This window comes from Sus scrofa, chromosome 2, assembly GCF_054392235.1.
Source record: "Sus scrofa isolate SSC_HxYL_T2T_F1_AM1 chromosome 2, Sscrofa_HxYL_maternal_Yorkshire_Landrace_v2.0, whole genome shotgun sequence".
Taxonomy (NCBI): domain Eukaryota; kingdom Metazoa; phylum Chordata; class Mammalia; order Artiodactyla; family Suidae; genus Sus; species Sus scrofa.
In genome coordinates this window covers 103,490,558-103,511,716 of record NC_139384.1, presented here as the reverse complement: position 1 = coordinate 103,511,716, position 21,159 = coordinate 103,490,558, and the positions used below count along the sequence as shown (strand labels likewise).

The window sequence follows — 21,159 nt, the reverse complement described above, 5'->3', positions numbered from 1 at the left end:
GATCTCATTGCTTATACACTCCAAATACAATAGTTGCATCTACTAATCCCAAACTTCCAGTCTATCGCACTCCCTCCCCCTCCCCCTTGGCAGCCACAAATCTTTTCCCCATATCCATGAGTTTGCTTCTTTTCTGTAGATAAGTTCATTTGTGCCATATGTTAGATTCCAAAAATAAATGATATCATACGGTATTCGTCTCTTTCTGACTTACTTCACTTAGTGTGAGAATCCTATGTTCCGTCTGTGTTACTGCAAATGGCATTATTTTGTTTTTTTTATGGCAGAGTAGTATTCCATTGAGTATATGTACCACATCTTAATCCCTTCATCTGTCTATGGACATTCAGGTTGTTTCCATGTCTTGGCTATTGTGATAATGCTGCATTGAACACAGGGGTGCATATATCTTTTTCAATGAAAATTTTTTCTGGATATATGCTCAGGAAGGGGATTTCTGGATCATGAGGTAGTTCTGTATTTATTTTTCTGAGGAATCTCCATATTATTTTCCATATTGATTCTACCATTTACATTAATACCATTTACATTAATAAGTCTACAGATAACAAATGCTGGAGAGGGTGTGGAGAAAATGGAACCCTCCTACACTGTCCGTGGGAATAGAATAACTTAGGCTCTTTACATGACCCCAAACAACTAATTGCAAGGAGTTTAGGTCTTTTCTTTGTAAAGCAATAGACAGTTTTAGGAAGATTACCAAAATGATTAAGTCTCTTAAATATATGTTATTCTTGCTTAGTTATTCTTAAAAGAGGTAAGGTTCTTTTACAGAAGAAAAAAGTATAGATTATTTGAGCATATTTCTATATATCTATAAGAATAGGCAAAAATCCTGTATTCAAAAAATAAAATTTGCCTCGTTGGGTATCCAATAAAAAATTACCAGGCATGCATAAAAATAAGTAAAATATTACCCATAATAAGGAAAAAATTAGTCACCTGTAATTGAACTACATAGCTAATAGACTATTATAAGTATATTAATAGACTACATAGAAGGATAACAATAGACTATTGCAAGGATATTAAAATATGTATTATAACTGTATTCCATATGATCAAGAAAATAGAGGAATGGATAGACATGTAGAGTAGAGACATGAAAGATATAAAAAGAGGTATAAACTGAACTTCTAGAGATGGAAACTACATTGCAGAAGTAAAGATTAGTGAGCCTGAAAATAGAGCAATATTATTATATATAAAATAAAACAGGAAAAAAAATCAGAAAAAATGAAGAGTATTAGTGAGCTGGAAGATAATATCAGATGCCAGTATAATCCCTGAAAGAGAGAAGAAAAAATGCAGACAGACACAAATTTGAAGAAATAACAGCTAATATTCTTCAAACTTGATGAAAACTATCAACATAAACAAAATTTAAGCACAAGAAACATAAAGAAAACTACACCAAAGCACATTAAAATAAAATTGCTTAAAAAGAGTAAAAAGGTAGGAACTTGCACATGTATCCAGAGGAAAAAGATATATGTAGAAAAACAGAGAAACAGAGTGAGATCTCTCCAATCACTGTTTAGAAATCATACAAGCAAAAACACAATGGAAAGTATTTTTAAAGTAGTAAAATATATCTTTGCCTAGAACTCTTTACCTAGGAAAAAATATTTCAAACATAAATATTTAAAAAGATAAATATTTTTTCCAGTCACATGAACATTAAAAGAAAATATCACCAGCAGAACTACAGTATGAGAAGTGCTAAAATAATTCTTTTATGTAGAAGGAATATTGTACTAAATGGAAATATGGTTCAAAACCAAGGAATGACAAGCACCAGAAATGGTAAATTCATGGGTAAATATAAATATTTTATTAAAATTATCATTTAAGTCTTTTTTTTAACATATAATATACTTTATTTTTTTGTTTTTTTTCTTTTTTTTATTACTCAAATGAATTTATCACATCTGTAGTTGTATAATGATCATACCAATCTGATTTCACAGGATTTCCATCCCACAGCCCAAGCACATCCCCCCACCCCCAAACTGTCTCCTCTGGAGACCATAAGTTTTTCAATGTCTGTGAGTCAGCATCTGTTCTGCAAAGAAGTTCAGTCTGTCCTTTTTTCAGATTCCACATGTCAGTGAAAGCATTGGATGTTGGTGTCTCATTGGCTGACTTCACTTAGCATGATAGTTTCTAGGTCCATCCATGTTGCTAAAAATGCTGGTATTTTGTTCTTTTTGATGGCTGAGTAATATTCCATTGTGTATATGTACCACATCTTCTGGATCCACTCCTCTGTCGATGGACATTTAGGTTGTTTCCATGTCTTGGCTATTGTAAATAGTGCTGCAATGAACATTGGAGTACATGTGTCTTTGCAAGTCATGGTTTTCTCTGGATAGATGCCCAGGAGTGGGATTGCTGGATCAAATGGTAGATCCACCTATCAGAGTATTGACAATAAAAAGAAAAATGAACAAATGGGACCTACTCAAACTTCAAAGTTTCTGCACAGCAAAGGAAACCCTAAACAACATGAAAAGACAACCCACAGAATGGGAGAAAATCTTTGCAAGTGAATCCACTGACAAGGGATTAATCTCCAAAATTTATAAACACCTTCTGCAGCTCCATACCAAAAAAACAAACAACCCCATCCAAAAACGGGCAGAAGATCTAAACAGACAGTTCTCCAAAGAAGACATACAGATGGCCAAGAAATACATGAAAAGATGTTCAACATCACTCATTATTAGAGAAAAGCAAATCAAAACCACTCTGAGGTACCACCTTACACCAGCCAGAATGGCCTTCATCCAAAAGTCTACAAACAATATGTGCTGGAGAGGGTGTGGAGAAAAAGGAACCCTAGTACACTGTTGGTGGGATTGTCAATTGGTACAACCACTGTGGAAAGCAGTATGGAGATTCCTCAGAAAACTAAACATAGAACTATCGTTTAAGTCTTTTTAAATGATAATTGACTTCTAAAGCAAAAGTGATAAATTTGTATTATGAGAGGTTATGTAAAAGTAAAATCTGTGACAACAAGAGCACATAGGTCAGAAAAGAAGAAATCCAAAACTTACTATCCTAATTCCCTTTCACTCTACATGAAAAATAAAGTATTTCATACTAAACTGTGATACCTGAAAAATACATATTCTAAGCTGTAATTTAAACCTATAAATAACAGTACAGAATTAAAATCACTGTATTAGGTTTCTCTTCCAATATAACATATTGCCACAGACTTAGAGGCTTTAAACAACATGTATCTATTACCTCACTCTGTTATTAGTTTTCTTTGGGTTAGGAGTTTAAGTATGTTCCAGCTCATTCCTCTGCACAGGGTCCCACTCGAGGTGCACTCAAGATGTTGTCCAGGGCTACCTCCTCATCTGAGGCCCAAAATTCTCTTTCAGGAACATGTGGTGGTTGCCAGAGTCCGTTTTCTTTCAGTTGCACAATTCACAGCAGCTTACTTTTTCAAAGCCAGCAGGAGAGCATCTCTCTGATCCCTAGACCGTCTTTAAAGAGTCTGTCTGATGAGGTCAGACTACCCAGGAGTTCCCTTTGATTAATTCAAAGTCAGCTGAGTAGAAGAACCTTAATTACAAATGCATTTTTTCCACATATTCCTTATAATGTGTCATAAGCATGGGAGTGATGTCATATTCACAAGTTCTCTCTATACTTAAGGGGATGAGTGTCAGGCAAGGGCATAGCTCACTGGGTGTCACCTAAGATTTGTGTTTACCACAGACAACAGGCCAATAAAGGAAATAAAATAGAAACATAAGAACATTCAAGTGATACAAAAACAGGTAAAAAAAGAGATACAAAAGGGACAAATTTAAAACAAATAGCAACTATGCAAGTAATCACATAAGTATAAATTATCTAACAATGTCAATTTCAAGCAATTATCAGATTGTATGTAAATCAAGACCTAATTATATACAGCCTATTCTATATACACTTTAAATATAAATATATGAATAAGATAGGAATAAAGCAAAAAAACACACAATGATAATGCTAATGACAAGTAGGAGTGGCAGTATTACTATCAGGCAAAATAACTTTCAAGCAAAGATTATTAGCACAGATAAATAGAATGATTTTTAATGATAAGTGGGTCAATTCATCAGGTGGCAGAAGGAAGCTAAATGTTTTTGGCATATCATAATAACACTCTTACAATATATCAGTATACATATAGCAAAATATGATAGGTAGGTCTGTAAAGATGATTCCACATTAGAGCCAGGGATTTCAACACCTGTCTCCCAATAACTGATAGAAAGAGTCTACAATAAATCAGTGAGGTTAGAGAGAAATTGAATAAAACATAAGTACTTTGATCTAATTGACATTTGTAGAATACTATACTCAACAATAGTGGACTATATATTCTCAGAGTACAGAGAACCTATTCAAAGATAGAACATATTCTGAGGTGTAAAATAGTTTAAGAGGATTCAAATCATAGTGTAATATCACCTGATTGCAATGGAATTCAATTAGAAATCAATAACATAAAAAATATCAGGCAAATTCCTAATTATTGAGAAATAGAAACACTCCAAATGACCTGTGTGTAGAAGAAGAATTCAAAAGAAAAATTAGGAGAAATAGATAACACCGAAAGCAAAGAAAATATTTTGAAAAATTGTAGGATCTAGCTAAAGTAAAACTTAGATTGAAACACATAACCCTAACACATAACATTAATTAGAAACAAAGACATTTCACTGAAATTATTATGACTTTGGCACTCACTTTAATAAACTAAATAAGGGAAAAGTTTTCCAGTTCAGTGTGTAAGGTGTTTAGAAGTCAGCACTCCCTCCTAACAAATAAAAAGCTAAACAGAATGAAAAATGAACAACACTTCCTAGATCCTTAAGAGTAGTGAGGTCAATAGAAAAGCCATTGACTTCTAGTATTGTAGAAAAAGACTAGTGGTTATAGAGAATTACAACATATTGGAGCAGAAACATCTATAGGAACACAGTTCAGTTGGCAAATTCAACTGTAATCAACTGAGCCACACTGGAGGCTCAGTGTGGATAACTCTGAGAGTTAAAAACCCCAGGGGGACCCAGTCATGGTGAGGGGACTTGCTATTGTGATTTTTTGTACCTCTAGGAATTTGACCAAGTTCTCACAATAAGTACTGGAGAAAAATCCCCTTCCTTTCATGGAGGTAGAAGGGAATTGAATTGAAATAAGCCAGAGAACTCTGTTGTTAACAAGAAATGCTCTCAGTCAGGCAAAACTAGTTAACCAGAGACTAACCTCCTGAGGTTTTATCAGAGCCTAATTTAGGTGGAAAAGGAGAAATTCCCAACTCCAGCCCACTCTAGTGATTCAATAACACCTAAAGGAGGAGGAAAAAAACTAAGAAATACTTGTAAAGTTAGCAGTCCAGGGGCATATACTAACTAAAAGACTAAAACCTAATTATAGGACTATTAAATGTTTTTCTTCTTCCCAAATCACATTACTAAAGACCTATTTGTACTGGTTTCTTTGCTCAATATGTCATGTTTGGCAATCAAGAAAAAGTTACAAGGTATACTAAAAGGCAAAGAACAGTTTATAAAGATAAAACAAGAGTCATAACACATGGCAGGAATGTTGGAATTATCAGACAGGGGGTTTAATAACTAATATTCTGAGCTTTCTAATGGAGAAAATAGATGAATGAAAAAAAATCACCAACATCAAATTGCGTACTCTATGAAATTATGCTGCAAAAGCGAAGATAATAAAGACTTTCTCAGACTTAAAAATAATGAAGGAATTTATTGCTAATAGGCTTTCTTTGCAAGACATGTTAAAATAAGTTTTTTAGAGAGGAGGAAAATCATATAGGTCGGACTTCGATCAACATAAAGAAAGTAAGCACACTGAAGAAAGAATAAATGAAAGTAGAATAAAAACTGATTTTTTTTCTTATTCTTAATTGATCTTAGAGGTAACAGTTTGTTCAAACTAATATTAGCTACAATTGATTTCATTAAGTGTGCTAAATATCAATCTGTTATTATAAGTACCATAATTGCATATAATTAATTTTATAAAATACCAGCAAACAAATTATTACAAATACATTAGCAATATTTTTTTCCTAGCCATATGGGCAATACATTAAAAGGATTATACACCATGACCAAGTGAGATTTATCCCAAGGATGCAAGGATTTTTTCAATATGTGCAAATCAATTGGTGTGATATACCACCTTAATGAATTGAAAAATAATGCCATTAATAATGCATATGTAAATTTTAAAAATAAATAAATATAGACACTTTCCAACCTTCATAAAAATTAACTCATAATGGATTCTATACATAAATGTAGAACACAAAATTATAAAGCTAATAGATTACATAGGAGAAAATCTAGATGATCTTGGGTTAGGTAATGACTTTTTGGATAGGACACTTAAGGCAAAATCCATGACGGAAAGTTTTGATAAGCTGTACTTCAATAAAATAAAAAAATCTCTGCTCTGCAAAAGATATTATCCAGAGAATGAAGAGAAACCACAGATTGAGAGAAAATACTTGCAAATGTATATCTGATACATGATTTTTACTAAAATATACAAAAATTTTTCAAAACTTACCAGAAAAACAAGTTGGTTTAAAAAAATGTACCAAAGACAGGGAGTTCCCATTGTGGCAAGCAGAAGCCATCTAACAAGTACCCCTGAGGATGCGGATTTGATCCCTAGCCTCACTCAGTGGGTTGGGGATCCAGCATTGCTGTGAGCTGTGGTATAGGTCACAGATGTGGCTCTGTCCCCATTTTGCTGTAGCTGTGGAATAGCCCAGTAGCTGCAGCCCCAACTGGACCCCTAGCCTGGGAACTTCCTATGCTACCAGCGTGGCCCTAAAAAAAAAGTGCCAAAGACCTGAAGAGATACCTCAACAAAGATATACAGATGTTAGATGAGCACAGGAAAAGATTTTCCACATCACATATCTTCAGAAAATTGCAAATTCACATAACAATAGGATACCACTATATACCTAGTAAAATGGCAAAATCCAGAAAACCAACACCAAATGCTAGAGAAGATTTGAGCAACATAAATTATTATTTGCTGGTGGTAATACAGAATGGTATAGTCAATTTGGGAGACAGTTTAGAGGTTTCTTTCAAAATTTAACATACTCACACCATAGGATCCAGCAGTTGTGCTCCTTGGTATTTACCAAAAGGAGGTGAAAAATTATGTTCATTCAGAAACCTGTACAAAATTATAGCATCTTTATTCATAATTGCAAAACCTTGAAACAACCAAAATGGCTTTCAGGTTGTGAATGGATAAATGGTGGTACATACAGACAGTGGAATATATTTATAGTGTTAAAAGCAATAAATTATCCAGCCGTGAAAACACATGAAGGAAACAAATGTATGGTACTGAGTGAGAGCAGCTAATCTAAAAAGGCTACATGTTGTATTATTGTAACTATATGACAGGCTATATAGGGCAAAACTTTGGAGATAGTAAGAAGAGCATTGGTTGCCAGGTATTGGAATTGGGAAGGAATGAAAGAGCATGGGATTTTAAGGGGAGTGAAACTGCTCTGTATATACTATAATAATAGATACATTCACTATGCATTTGTTTGAAGCTATGGAATGAGGAGTGAAACCTAATATAAACTGTTGACTTTGAATGATAATATGTCAATGTAGGTCCACCAATTATGACAATTGTACCACTGTGGTGGGGTGAACTGTGCTAATAATGAGGGAGGTTATTCATATGTGTGTGGTAAATCTCTGTGCCTTCCTCTTCATTTACTACCAACCCAAAACTTCTCTAAAAATAGTTTTAAAGGAAGCTAAATAGAAGCAAATAAAACTCAAAGTAGGAAAAACAGAGAAGAAATTTATGAAGTAGAAAAGAGAAAATGAGGGAATTTAGTGAACATTATAGTTGTATCTTTGAAAATATTGGTAAATATTGAGACATACTGATCAGAGAAAGAGAGAGAACACAAATAACCAATATCAGGAATGAAAGAGGTGATATTTAATACGTGAAGGTAGAAAAATGTAAAGAGCAAAAACCAATGGGAAAAAGAACATCCGCAATAATAGTTCCAAGTTATAAATTCTTTTTTTTTTTTTTTTGTCTTTTGTCCTTTAGGGCCATACCCACAGCATATGGAGGTTTCCAGGCTAGGGGTCCAATTGGACCTGCTGCTGCCGGCCTATACCAGAGCCACAGCAACACCAGATCCAAGCTGTGTCTGCAACCTACACCACAGTTCATGGCAACGCCGGATCCTTAACCCATTGAACGAGGCCAGGGATCAAACCCACAACCTCATGGTTCCTAGTTGGATACGTTAACCGCTGAGCCACCATGGGAACTCCTAAAAACCATTTCTACTAAAGCATGCATACAACGAGTAGCCATATAAAACCTTCAGAAGGATCAGTAAAAGCACTCGATAATTTCAACAGCGCTTAAAACAAATGCCCTAATCATTATTTTTAGTACACATCACCCAACAGCAGCAGAATAACTATTCTTTAAAGTGAACATGAAATTTTCCAAAAAAAAATGGCCATAGCATGGACCATAAAATTAGTCCCAATAAATTTCAGAAAATGATTGCAATGTTACAGAGTACATGTTTACTGACCAAGCAGAACAAAAGTCTGTAATCTGCAGCAAGAAGTAATCTAGAAGTTATCTACATATTTGGAAGTTGAACAACACACATCTAAATATACCTTAGATTTAAAAAAGTGGCATTATTTTCAACTGAAGGATAATAAAAATGCAATATTTTACAGTTTATTCATTGTAGTGAAAACACTTTAAAGATATTTTTGTTTAAATATTTCTTTTAGAAAATAAGCAATTTCTAAAATTAATTTTCTAAAATTGAAAATGAAAAAGCAAGAGAAAAAAATTAAAAGCAAATTAAGTAGAGGAAATAAAATTATAGGAGTTCCCTTGTGGTGCAACAGGTTAAGGATCCAATGTTGTCACTGAAGCAGCCCAGGTCACTGCTGTGGCACAAGTTTGATCCCTGACCCAGGAACTTCCACATGTTGTGGAGGCAGCAAAAAAAGGAAGAAATAAAATTATAAATGAATATGAATTATGAGTTTATTTTAATAGCCTCAAACTGGAAACAACCAAAATGTCCATTAACAAGTAAATGGGAAGATATATTTTTTCTAAATTTATATGATGGAATCCTACTTGACAATTTAAAAATTACTTAACCAAAGTACAGAAAAATGATTTTTCTCAAAAACTTTATGTCTCGGAGTTCCCATCGTGGCGCAGTGGTTAACGAATCTGACGAGGAACCATGAGGTTGCGGGTTCGGTCCCTGCACTTGCTCAGTGGGTTAATGATCTGGCGTTGCCGTGAGCTGTGGTGTAGGTTGCAGCCACAGCTTGGATCCCGCGTTGCTGTAGCTCTGGTGTAGGCTGGAGGCTACAGCTCTGATTTGATTCCTAGCCTGGGAACCTCCATATGCTGTGAGTGCGGCCCTAGAAATGGCAAAAAGACCAAAAAAAAAAAAATTATGTTGAATAAGAGAAACCACACACATAATAGTATGTAATACATTATTTCATTGATACTAGATTTGAAAAAACAAACTTAAAACTGTCTTCTGATAGAAATCATCACATTGATATCTTTGGGTGATGAGGCTAAGTGGAAGGAGCATGAGGGAACTTCCTGGAGTGATGTAAATGCTTTATCTCTTAATTAGGTTGTTGATGATGTGTGTGTACAATCATTAAAATGTGTTTTACTGTAGATATAAAATGTTGATATTTTATTGTGTTTAAATTTTACCTGTGTACAATTATGGAAGTTATTTTCATCAGCAAAGCAAAATAAAAATGTTAGTATTACTTCCATATAGAACCATTCTTTTATATATTTGGCATGGCTTTATTGGTACTTCAATGATATTTTTCAAACTGTTCTGTGAAATATGGTGGCAGCAAAATACAACAGCCCTTTACTCAGGAAGCAACTCCTTAACTAACTATATGGAAATGTTTTTTTTTTTTTTTTTTTTTTTTTTTTTGCTTTTTGGGGCTGCACCTGTGGCATATGGAAGTTTCAAGGCTAGGAGTCAAATCAGGGCTGCAGCTGCCAGCCTATGCCACAGCCATAGAAACAGACGATCTAAGCGGCATCTTCTGCCTACACTGCAGCTCACAGCAATGCTGGATCCTTAATCCACTGAGTGAGGCCAAGGATCGAACCCACATCCCCATGCAGACTAGCTGGGTTTGTTACCACTTAGCCATGACAGGAACTCCTGGAAATGATTTTTGGATCGAATAAATTTATTGCTTTCTAAAAATACTGAAATACTATTTTTATTTTTATTTTTGGCCCCCATCACCTTTTCTGTTTGTTTGTTTATATAGAAAGTGAATAGATCAGTAGGTAGGTAAGCAGTGAAAGCACAAAGAGCCCAGAAATAATATAATTAGTTGCGGGACTTTAAAAAGATATTCTTGACTAGTTCGTTCATATACTTATTAACAAGCCATGTGAGTCTGAAATTTCTGGCCTTGTTTAGAGGTATATTGGTGAGAAAATTAAGAACTACATTACTGTGGCATAAATTTCATCTGTATGAAGTTAAGAGAAAAAAATGCATGAGATAGCTGGACCTTTAGATATCTCAGTTGAGATCTATGATAACTGAACTATAGTAAATATTTTCTTCCTTATTTATTGCTTTGTGGATACTAGATGAAATAATATAAATAAAATATTTGAAACTCATAAATATAAGACATTAGAGTAATGTACCATATGTTTCATTAACTAAACTGCTTTACAATAAATATAACAAGTTTAACTTGGCCTGTAGCAGGGTTTTTAAAATATAATTCTAGAAATTTTATTTGTAAGGAGACATCAAAGTTTATTTTGGCTGATGTACAAGCAGAAATATCACTGTATATATTTATTGAATTATGCTCTCATTATATGCTTCTGTCAGTCATTGTTGTTGAATTCCTTTATCTGCTTGGTTTGAATAATTATCTTATGTATTCATAGGTTAGCTGACAGCAAGAGGAAACAAAGACATGTACAGAAGAAATACTGCTTATTCTGTAAGTTTTCTAACAAGCACGTTTGTTATTTTAAAATCTAGGTTTCTATACATATGGATTATATAAATATACATTGTGAATTTGTGCAGTTGTGTTTGGGATAATTACTAATATATATATATATATGTATATATACTAATTGTATCCCAAACATAATTGCACAATATATGGACATGGATTACCAATATACATGGATAAATAGTGTAAGTAGCAACTAAAATATTCCCTTAAAAACTCCCGTCATGGCTCAGTGGTTAACAAACCCAACTGGCATCCATGAGGACGCAGGTCCGATCCCTGGCCTTGCTCAGTGGGTTAAGGATTCAGCGTTACCGTGAGCTGTGGTATAGGTCGCAGACACGGCTCAGATCCCATGTTGCTATGGCTGTGGTGTAGGCTGGCAGCTGCAGCTCTGATTCAGTTCCTAGCCTGGGAACCTCCATATGCTGCCAGTGCAGCCCTAAAAAGACAAAAAACAAACAAACAAAAATTCCCTTAAACAATAAATTTAATCATAAACCACTTTTTGGGAAAAACATGAAAGAACAGTGTCTTATATTTAAAAAATGAAATCTATAAGAATGGAGTATGAAACAATATTAGGAGAGTTCAGTCTCTATTAGCAAGAACATAATTTGCTCCTTATAACTATACATTGTACTGCTGTAATATACAAATCATAATTAAAAGCATTTTTTAATCTGTAAAACAAAAAACAATATAGAGGAAATATAGAATGTTTAGGAATATCACTTAGTGAATGCACCCTAAATTTTTCCTAAGGAAGGATGTTTTTATCAGGAGTTTGTTTCTACCAAAGTATTTTATAATAGAAGATAAATAGAGATAAATTGGCGCAAAGAGAAAACAGTATCAAAACTGTTTCAAATTTTTGTTTAAATTTCATGGAGCTATAGATGGCAACATGGGGTACATTGAAAATCACTGCTCTTCATTCTATAACTTCAGTAAAAAAGGAGAATGAATTAAGACATGCAGAAATCTTTGGGTAAACTATGATATACTAAAGAGCGAATTTATATTTCTCTTAGAAGAAATATTTTAGTCATGATCTTGCTATTTTGCCTAGGTTTACAAAAAACAAAAGCAATATTTGACAAATTGCCCAGCTCTTTCAATAGATTTCTTTTAGAGCTAAGTTGTCCAATTTTACAGGCTATGCAGTTAAACTTTACCACATACTCACTGTCTCTTCAGTTCACACTGTGTTGTGTAAATTCAGCAAAAGTATACTGCTAATGACTAGCCACAGTTAATTTTTATAAGTAATTTATACATGAGTATGTGTTACAGAATTAAAAATTAGATTCAACAATATTATCTCTCTAGAAAATATTTTTTATTCTATAATTTTTCACCATTCTGTATTTATTTCTGTCACTCACTGTAATTGTCCCTTAAATATTTTTGGTTACTATTTTTTAATGCCTATTCATCTTTTAAAATATGGAACTCTTGAAATAGAAGGATTGTATATACCTTGCTACCAATGTATTTTCAATAACTGACAGAACGCCTGGCACGGAATAAGCATCAGTATACCATATTGAATAATATATGGTTAACTAAATTAGCATGAATTCTATTTACGGAATTCTCTTCCACTAGATGGTAAAAGAAAAGCTACTGTGGCTATCTGCTTTTTGCACTGCTGACATAATAGAAAGAGGATATAATGATTGGAGGGAGTCATTATCTTTAAAGATGATTCTATGTTTTAAAAGCTTGTAGAATGATGAGGTAAACCTCTTTTAAGAAATGAAGAGGTTATTAAGTATTGAGGACAAAATGGCAGCCCAAATTGTGGCCCAGTGACCAGAAATTACATACAAATGCAAATCTAGAGAATTCACGGAATTTCCAGCTGGTCATCTACGGGAGGGGAGAAGTTCTAATCCTGAGACTTCTATCACATTGAATGAGTAATTGTAGGAAACTGCAATATGAGATGGAAAGGAGAGAAACAAGGACCTGTAACTAGCTGAATGAAGCAAAGGTCTAGCAGGACAAAGTGGAAAGGGTAGGGTGAGGATTTGAAAATATCCTAAATTCCTGGTAGTAAGGTCAACTGGCACTGTATTTAAAGATTTGTTTTGTTTGTTTGCTTGTTTGTTTGTTTCCTTTACAATGCGTATTTGCAGTTATGGTCTTTTGTGTTTCAGGGGAGGTATTGTTTTGTGTGTTTCTTTGGTTGGTTTGTATTTTCATACTTCATTCTTCTTGCTGGGCAATGGAACAATGTTTATAAAATGCATGGATTCAAGAAGAGGAAGGGCAATCTACTAATACCTTGGTGTTAATTCTTTATTATTATTGTCTGGCTGAATCAGGGACAGAGTAGGGTGGGGTTAGAGGTGATGACCAGGGATTACTTCATTTGATGCACAAGGTCTTGACGTTCTTATCCCTTCTATGAGATAATCTCACACAATTTTTCCTATGCAAATGCTCCTGGAAGAGGAATGGCTGGATTTTTCTAAATTTCTTGCCACTGCTCTCTGTTCTCTTTTTTGTTTCACTACATATAGCTGCCTCTGGCTGCTGCAGCTTTTATTGAAACTATGAAATTCCCCATCCGCTTTCATCTCCTTCTGGATCTGAAAACTATTTATCCTCTATTAATTTTATGAAGATAGTTCAATCACTACAATTTCTCACTCTATTGACCAAACTTGTTTTGCGTATTTTATATTTTGGTGCCTCCCACAGAAACAGCATCTTCAAAATCATGTTGTATTTGAGTCTGGAAAACCTTCAAGTTCTAAGTGTTGAAGCCCTAGTCCCTCATACTCTGTCTTGTCTTTCTATTATTGACAACTCATCATCTTGAATCACACTTCTATTTATACTGAATATATTTTATACATTAATAAAGATCTATTATTAGTGTTCTTTCAAATGCTCATATTTATATATCACATGATACATTAATTTTATGGGCGTTCCTGTCATGACTCAGTGGTTAGCAAACCTGACTAGCATCCATGAAGATACTGGTTCAGTCCCTGGCCTCGCTCAGTGGGTTGAGGATCTGGCGTTACCATGTGCTGTGGTGTAGGTGGCAAATGTGGCTCAGATCTGGCATTGCTGAGTCTCTGGCATAGGCCAGTGGCTAGAGCTCTGATTCTACCCCTGGCCTGGGAACATCCATATACTGTGGGTGTGGACCTAAAAAGACAAAAAGACCAAAAAAAAAGTTTTATTTTTTGAGTTACTTATTTTCCCTGTCAACTTCAAAAATACTTCTGTGTCTATGTAGAATACTGTCTGATCCTGTCTTCTTGGTTACTTTCAGAGAACTAGAGTAAATTTGGGTTAATATTTCAGAGGTAATCAGTGAGACAGAAAACAAATATTTTCATATTTCTAGATATGAAAATAGTCACTGAATCCCACAGTGTTTGGCCCTGTTATCGAGGATTTTTAAGTGTTATGTATTTGTTTTCATTTTCCCTTCAGTTTTGTATTATCTGAGAGAAACTTGCTACCATTATAATTCTTAGTCTTCAATGTTTAGCTCAGTCCCTTTGCTAAATTTAGAAAGTATAGTCATAAATATACTGTGATAGTTATGTTATTCATAATTGTCTAAATTAATTTCAACTCACTTTAATAAAAAATCCATAAAATGATTAGTTTGCATAATAGAATTCTATATGGAGAGTTTTTCATGATACAGCTTTTTGTCATACATATATTCTCAATAGTCTATTGATATTTAATATCTATTAATAATTTGACACTACATCTTTATTAAAATCTGAATGAATTATTAAAATTCAGCAGAGTTAGCAGGTACTTTCTTTTATAGTAAATGTTTATTTTACATCAGGTTTTTGTTATTGTTGTTGAACCAGAAGTATGTGTTAAAATTCTAAGAAGCTTGCTTATAAAAGTCTTTGTACTTGGTTTTAGATTGCTAAGGAAAGAAGTTGGAAAAGAACAGGATCATAGATCTGGCTATATCAGGTAGTTCTAAGAGTAATTCCCCTTTAGTCTTAATGCCACATCCTAACATTAAGACTAAAGGGAATTAAAAAGATAAACATATTTTGTCTAGACCCTTTTCTGAAAAGAATCCTAATAAGGTTGTTAGGGTTTATTATAAGAAATTTAGGAAGCAGCTAGAGCTCAGTAGTCCTCCTTGAAATTGAGCAGAAATAACAGCCAGTATCTGCCAAGCAGATTATTCACCGTATACTAGCAGGTAAGTTGTGGAAATTAAAAACACGATGAGGTACCACTTCACATTCACAAGAATTATTATAGTCAAAAGTGATACCAAGGATTGCTGAGGTTGTTGAGGACTTTAAATCTGCATAAATTATTGAGCAGAATATAAAGGAGCAGCCATTTTGAAACAAAAAGGTCAAATATTATGTTACCCATAATATCTTGCTCTTGAGAGAGTAATTGGGAAACTAATAACAAAGGCAAGAATCCTTGTTAGTTGGACATAGGACATGAGTAATTCCTCTATAGGTGGAAAATGACACATGAGGCAAAGAGAAACCCAAGTAAAATCCTGACCACTTGGAGAGACTAAAAAGTAAATGAGAAACATATGTCTTTTTGTGCCCACAAGGTTCATCCAAATCCAACAAAAACTCAATACGAATCTTGCATGAGATAACTCAGGCAAAAATCCAGTGCCAGAAAGAAATAAGCATACTTCTGAATGACATGACTACTACAGATGACAGGCACTGATATTTGGTTCTTAAAAAGGTTAATAGAATTTAAATTAAATAGAACTTTTTTAGGCAACATGCAATAATGGTGTTAATAAACTGCTCTCTATTGACTTATGTCTGGAAAATAAGTGGATTATTTAAATGAATTTGAATAAGTATCATCCATACAAACAATATATCAAATGATGGAAAAACAAGAAACTCCAAGCTCATTACTTATATATAGTTATAACATATTCTTCATTCATATAATGTGTACTTTCTTTTAGTTTTTCTTTTTTTGGGGAGCAGTTTTAAAAATTCTTTGAATTCTATTAGTTACAGAAACTTTGCGTTTATCATCACTGGTCAACATAAAGTCTCTGTTTCTTCTTTTTTTTTTAAAGTGAAATTAGTTGGTTTCTAATGTTCAGAAAAATGATTCAGTTACATATATACATACACATATATACATACATATGTTCCTTATGTATCCTTTTCTATTATAGTTCTATTACAAGATACTAAATATAGTTCTCTGTGTTATACAGCAAGGCCTGGTTGTTTTACTCTTTTATATATAGCATTTTTATTGGCTAACCTAAAACTCCTAATATGGTTAATTTTACTATGCAAAAGTGTGTAAGTTTGACTAGGTGTCATTTGTATATTTTTGCTTTTATTTCTATTTCCTTTGGAATTGGCCTAAGGAAACATTGCTACAGTTGATATTAGAGAAAGTTTTTCCCTATTTTTCTTCTAGGAGTTTTATGGTGTCATAGTTTATATTTAAGTCTTTAATTCCTTTTTAGTTTATTTTGGAGTATGGTGTTAGGGTGGGTTCCAACATTGCAGCTGTCCAGCCTTCTTAACACTTAAACTTGATAAAGAGACTAAATTTTATCCATTGTATATTTTTATTTATTTATTTATTCATTTGTCTTTTTGCCATTTCTTGGGCTGCTCCTGCGGCATATATAGTTTCCCAGGCTAGGGGTCTAATCGGAGATGTAGCTGCCAGCCTACGCCAGAGCCACAGCAACGCAGGATCCAAGCCGCGTCTGCGACCTACACCACAGCTTATGGCAACGCCGGATCGTCAACCCACTGAGCAAGGGCAGGGATCGAACCCGCAACCTCATGTTTCCTAGTCAGATTTGTTAACCACTGCACCACAACGGGAACTCCCCATTGTATATTTTTTTACCTCATTTGATGAAGATTAATTGACTTTTGATGTGTAGGTTTATTTCCAAGCTCTGTATTCTGTTCCATTGATTCATGTGTCTGTTTTTGTGGCAGCACCATGCTATATTTAGTTCTTAGGTGTGTGATGATTGCTGATTGTTACTACCTTCCTAGGGGGGTTGATTTTTATTTTGGTGACAAGAGCCTGCACTGAGTCTTGAGCAGGACCTCTTTGCTCTGTGGCTATCACAGCCCTGTCAGGCACAGGTGTGGTTATAGTTGTTAGAATAGAAGCCCCCACATGCTGTTTTGAACTTCATTGTGAGGTAGGTAAAACTGGAGCACTCTAGCTGGGAGGAGAGCCACTGAGTATTCCTCTGCAGGAGCTGTCCACCAGGAAGTGTGCTCTGTGGTATCATCTGGTACCCATTGTTTGAGGTTAGAAAGTACACTCTTGTTGACATTGCTCTCAACTCAAACTCAGCCTGGGAATTGCCTAATGTCCCTCAGAAGGTAAGCACAGATCTGCTGAAGCCTGGCACCTGGACACACTATAGTTGCATACTTGACCTGCCTTGGGATCTAAAGGAATCGACCCAGGCCCCACTTCCACCTGTGTGTACTTATTCCCACAAAGCCCACTTCTGCTGAAGTTGGCCCTGCTCCAGCCAAGGGAACATTAGTAATTCACCTGGATGTCCATCAGGTGCTGCTTTACAAATCTCCTGGTTAGAGTAACTTGTAGGAGGCTGCACACATGCTGGAAATGAGTTCAGATTTTAGCCCCAAGTCCTTATGTGCTTGGATATTCCCAGGACTCTTTGAGGTGAAGCTGTGCCTGCTGTGCACACTTCAAGAATGATACTAACATTGCAGGACCTAGACTCCATCCTGTGCACACCCCAAGTTGCAGCCTGGACCTTACTCCTGTCCCCTAAGGCTGTCTGCAGGCAACCAGCTTCAGTCATCTCCCCAGGTCTGTCTGCTGAAGCCTGAGTTTCAGCATTCAAGACTCATGCCCACCAGCAGATACATGTTTTGGGCTGAGTAGTACAGGAAGGTAGCCTCTTTCCCTTCTGCCTGCCGCAAACCAGCTGCTGCACTCTCTAAATCTTTGAAGCTCCCTAGCTGATGAAGGGGGTTCCTCAGCTTGAGGACAACTTTTATCTTTCATATCCAATTCCTTTCTTTTTTTATTTTCATCCTTCCTACACAGTTAGCAGTGATCTTTCTTGCAGCTTTTGTTATATGAGATCTTCTGCCAGCATTAAGTAGGTATTCTGAGAGAATTGTTACACATGTAGATGTATTTTTGATGTATTTGTGGGAAGAGGTATGTTCAGTGTCTTTCTATTTTGCCATCTTATCTCTGCCAACTCTCTGTTTTTTCTTTTCTTTTCTTTGCACTTAAAATCTCCATTCCCCTTTTTTTCCCCTCCTGTAATTGCCTAGGAATCCCTTCTCTTTGTTTTACATGTGTTGTACATAAATTTGAAAACATAAAAATCAGGCAAAATTTGAACACTAGGAAACCTACATGCTGACAAAGAGAAATGACTGTTTTGGACTGTGTTTTGTGGAGGAAAAATTTAAAACATTCCTGTAACAAGAAATATCCTCATTTGGATTTGGGAATAGCCTACCTGAAAATTAATCAAGACTTCTAGGAAATAAATATAATTAACTGCTCTTTAAAAAGTGTTTTACACAGAAAAGTTGAGCCATGAAAATAGAATAGAATTCAATGTGGTCAGAGAGGAAAAGAAGAGGAGAGAAGAAGAGAGAGTATGACAGAGTAGTAAATAAAGAGATGAGAGTAAAACAGCTTTAATGTCTATTCTAGAAGGGAATTCTAGAATGAAAAGAGAAGATTTTAGAATGAAAAGAGAGGATTCATAATATTCAATAAGAAAATGGATAAATTTATGCAGAATTAATGATGTGATTGTAAGGGTGCTATGGTTCAAATGTATTGAGGTTTAATTTATATATAATAAATTCAACTATTTTTAGTGTACTGGTTGATGCTATTTTATATATACATATACTGCTATTCTACTGTGTAGACCATTTCCATCAACCCAGAATGTTCCCCTTTCCCAGTTCTTCTGGCTTTTCCCAGTTATTCCACCACCACCCTTCCTAGTCTCCACTCCAGGTAACTATAGATCAGCTTTCTTTTACTGTACGTTAGATTTATCTTTTCTAGTGTTTCATAAGAACTTAAGCTCATAGTGTGCCTTTTTGTGTCTGACTTCTTTTAATTCAGCATACTATTTTCTGTGTGTGCATGTGTGTGTGTGTTTGCCTTTTCTAGGGCCATTCCCACAGCATATGGAGGTTCCCAGGCTAGGGGTCTAATTGGAGCTGTAGCCGCCAGCCTACACCAGAGCTACAGCAATGCGGGATCCAAGCCTCTTCTGCGACCTACACCACAGCTCACGGCAACGCCAGATCCTTAACCGACTGAGCAAGGGCAGGGATCGAACCCGCAACCTCATGGTTTCTAGTCAATTCATTAACCACTGAGCCATGATGGGAACTCCCAGTGTGTGACTTTTTAAGGCTGGAGGTTCCCATGCTAAGGTCGAATTGGAGCTGTAGCCTTGGCCTACATCACAGCTACAGTAATGTGGGATCCAAGCCGCATCTGTAACCTACACCATAGCTCACGGCAATGCCAGATCCTCAATCCACTGAGTGAGGCCAGGGATCAAACTGTGTCATCACGGATACTGGTCAGATTTGTTTCCGCTGAGCCGCGATGGGAACGCCTCAGCATACTATTTTTGAGAGTCATCCAAACTGTATATGTGAGCATTTGGATATTTTAAATTCTTATTGTTGAATAGCAGTCCATTGTGAGTGTACACACATGCATTGCACCCACAGACACATATATACATGTTTGCTTATATATTCACCTGTTGATGGAAATCTAATATGTTTTAATTTTCTGGCTATGGAGAATAAAGAACATTTTATGTTTTGCTTCTTTTGGATGGAGTTGTTGGGTTGTATGTATAAATTTATAAGAAACTAACAGTCTGTTTTCCAAAGGCTTCTTTCCAGTTATTCCTTATCTTTGCCAGCATTTGATACTATTAGTTATTTTAATTTTTCCTATTATGTAGTGTGTTTGTAGCTATAGCTTACTATGATTTTATCTCATTCCCTTGATAATTAATAATGTTGAAATCTTTTCATGTGCTAATAGAGCTTTATATCTTCTGTAAATTATCTCTTGAAATAATTTAGTCATTGTTAAATTCTAGTTTAAATTGGTGATTTTAAGTGTATTTGTGTATTTTATTTTTTTAAATCAGTTCTTTATATACTCTTGAGAGTGATTCTTTGTCATGTCTGTATGAACCTGTAGCATTTTACTTCTGGTCTGTGAATTTCCTTTTTCCTTATTTATCACTGTCTATCAAAGGTTTTTATCTTGATAAAGTCCAATTTATAAATTTCCCTGTTATGATTTGTGCTTTATCTGTCCTATGAGTGATATCTTTGCTTATTCCAAAGTCGCAAAGATTTTCTTATGGAAAAATCTTATTTTCTCTTAGAAATTTCATAATTTTAATTTTAAATTTAGACTAGTGAGTGGTTTAAATTTAAGTATCCTTATGTGAGCTCTTATTATTACTTTTTCCAGTAAGTCTTAAAATCAGGTAATATAGTTCTTCCACTTAATTCACTCCACCCAAAAATGAAATTGTTTTCTCTTTTCTTAGTTCTTTGCATATTGGTATGAAATGTTATGCTAGATTTTTAATTTCTCCAAAATTCGTTCTTGGATTTTGTTTGAAATTCTATTTAACCTATTAGTTATTTAGGAAGAATTCTACCTTGACAATATTCTGCAGCTTCCAATCCAAAACATGGTACATCTTACCATTTGCATAAGCCTTTTTAAGTTTATCCCAGCAATGTTTATATCATTAGGTACAAAGGGTCTTGCATAGATTTTGTTAAACTCATCAGTATTTCATGTTTAGGCATGTTATTGTAAATGGTATTATTTTAAATTTTTAAATTTACATTTTTGTTGCTAATATTTAGAAATATAATTGAATTTTTAATGGATTTTATCACTAAACTCAAGTATGAATTCTAAAAGTTGTTTTGTGGTT

The 21,159-nt window shown here is 34.7% G+C and overlaps 1 long non-coding RNA gene across 9 annotated transcripts in view; it reads left to right on the top strand.

Annotated features, from left to right (window-relative positions):
- Window positions 1–21,159, top strand: part of LOC110259771 (uncharacterized) — a 548,103-nt gene that overhangs the window by 433,173 nt on the left and 93,771 nt on the right. For all 9 annotated transcript variants that reach the window (XR_014838230.1, XR_014838226.1, XR_014838228.1 and 6 more), the window contains one exon: window positions 11,086–11,141. This is a non-coding gene — a long non-coding RNA (uncharacterized LOC110259771). The remainder of the gene's footprint in view (window positions 1–11,085; window positions 11,142–21,159) is intronic.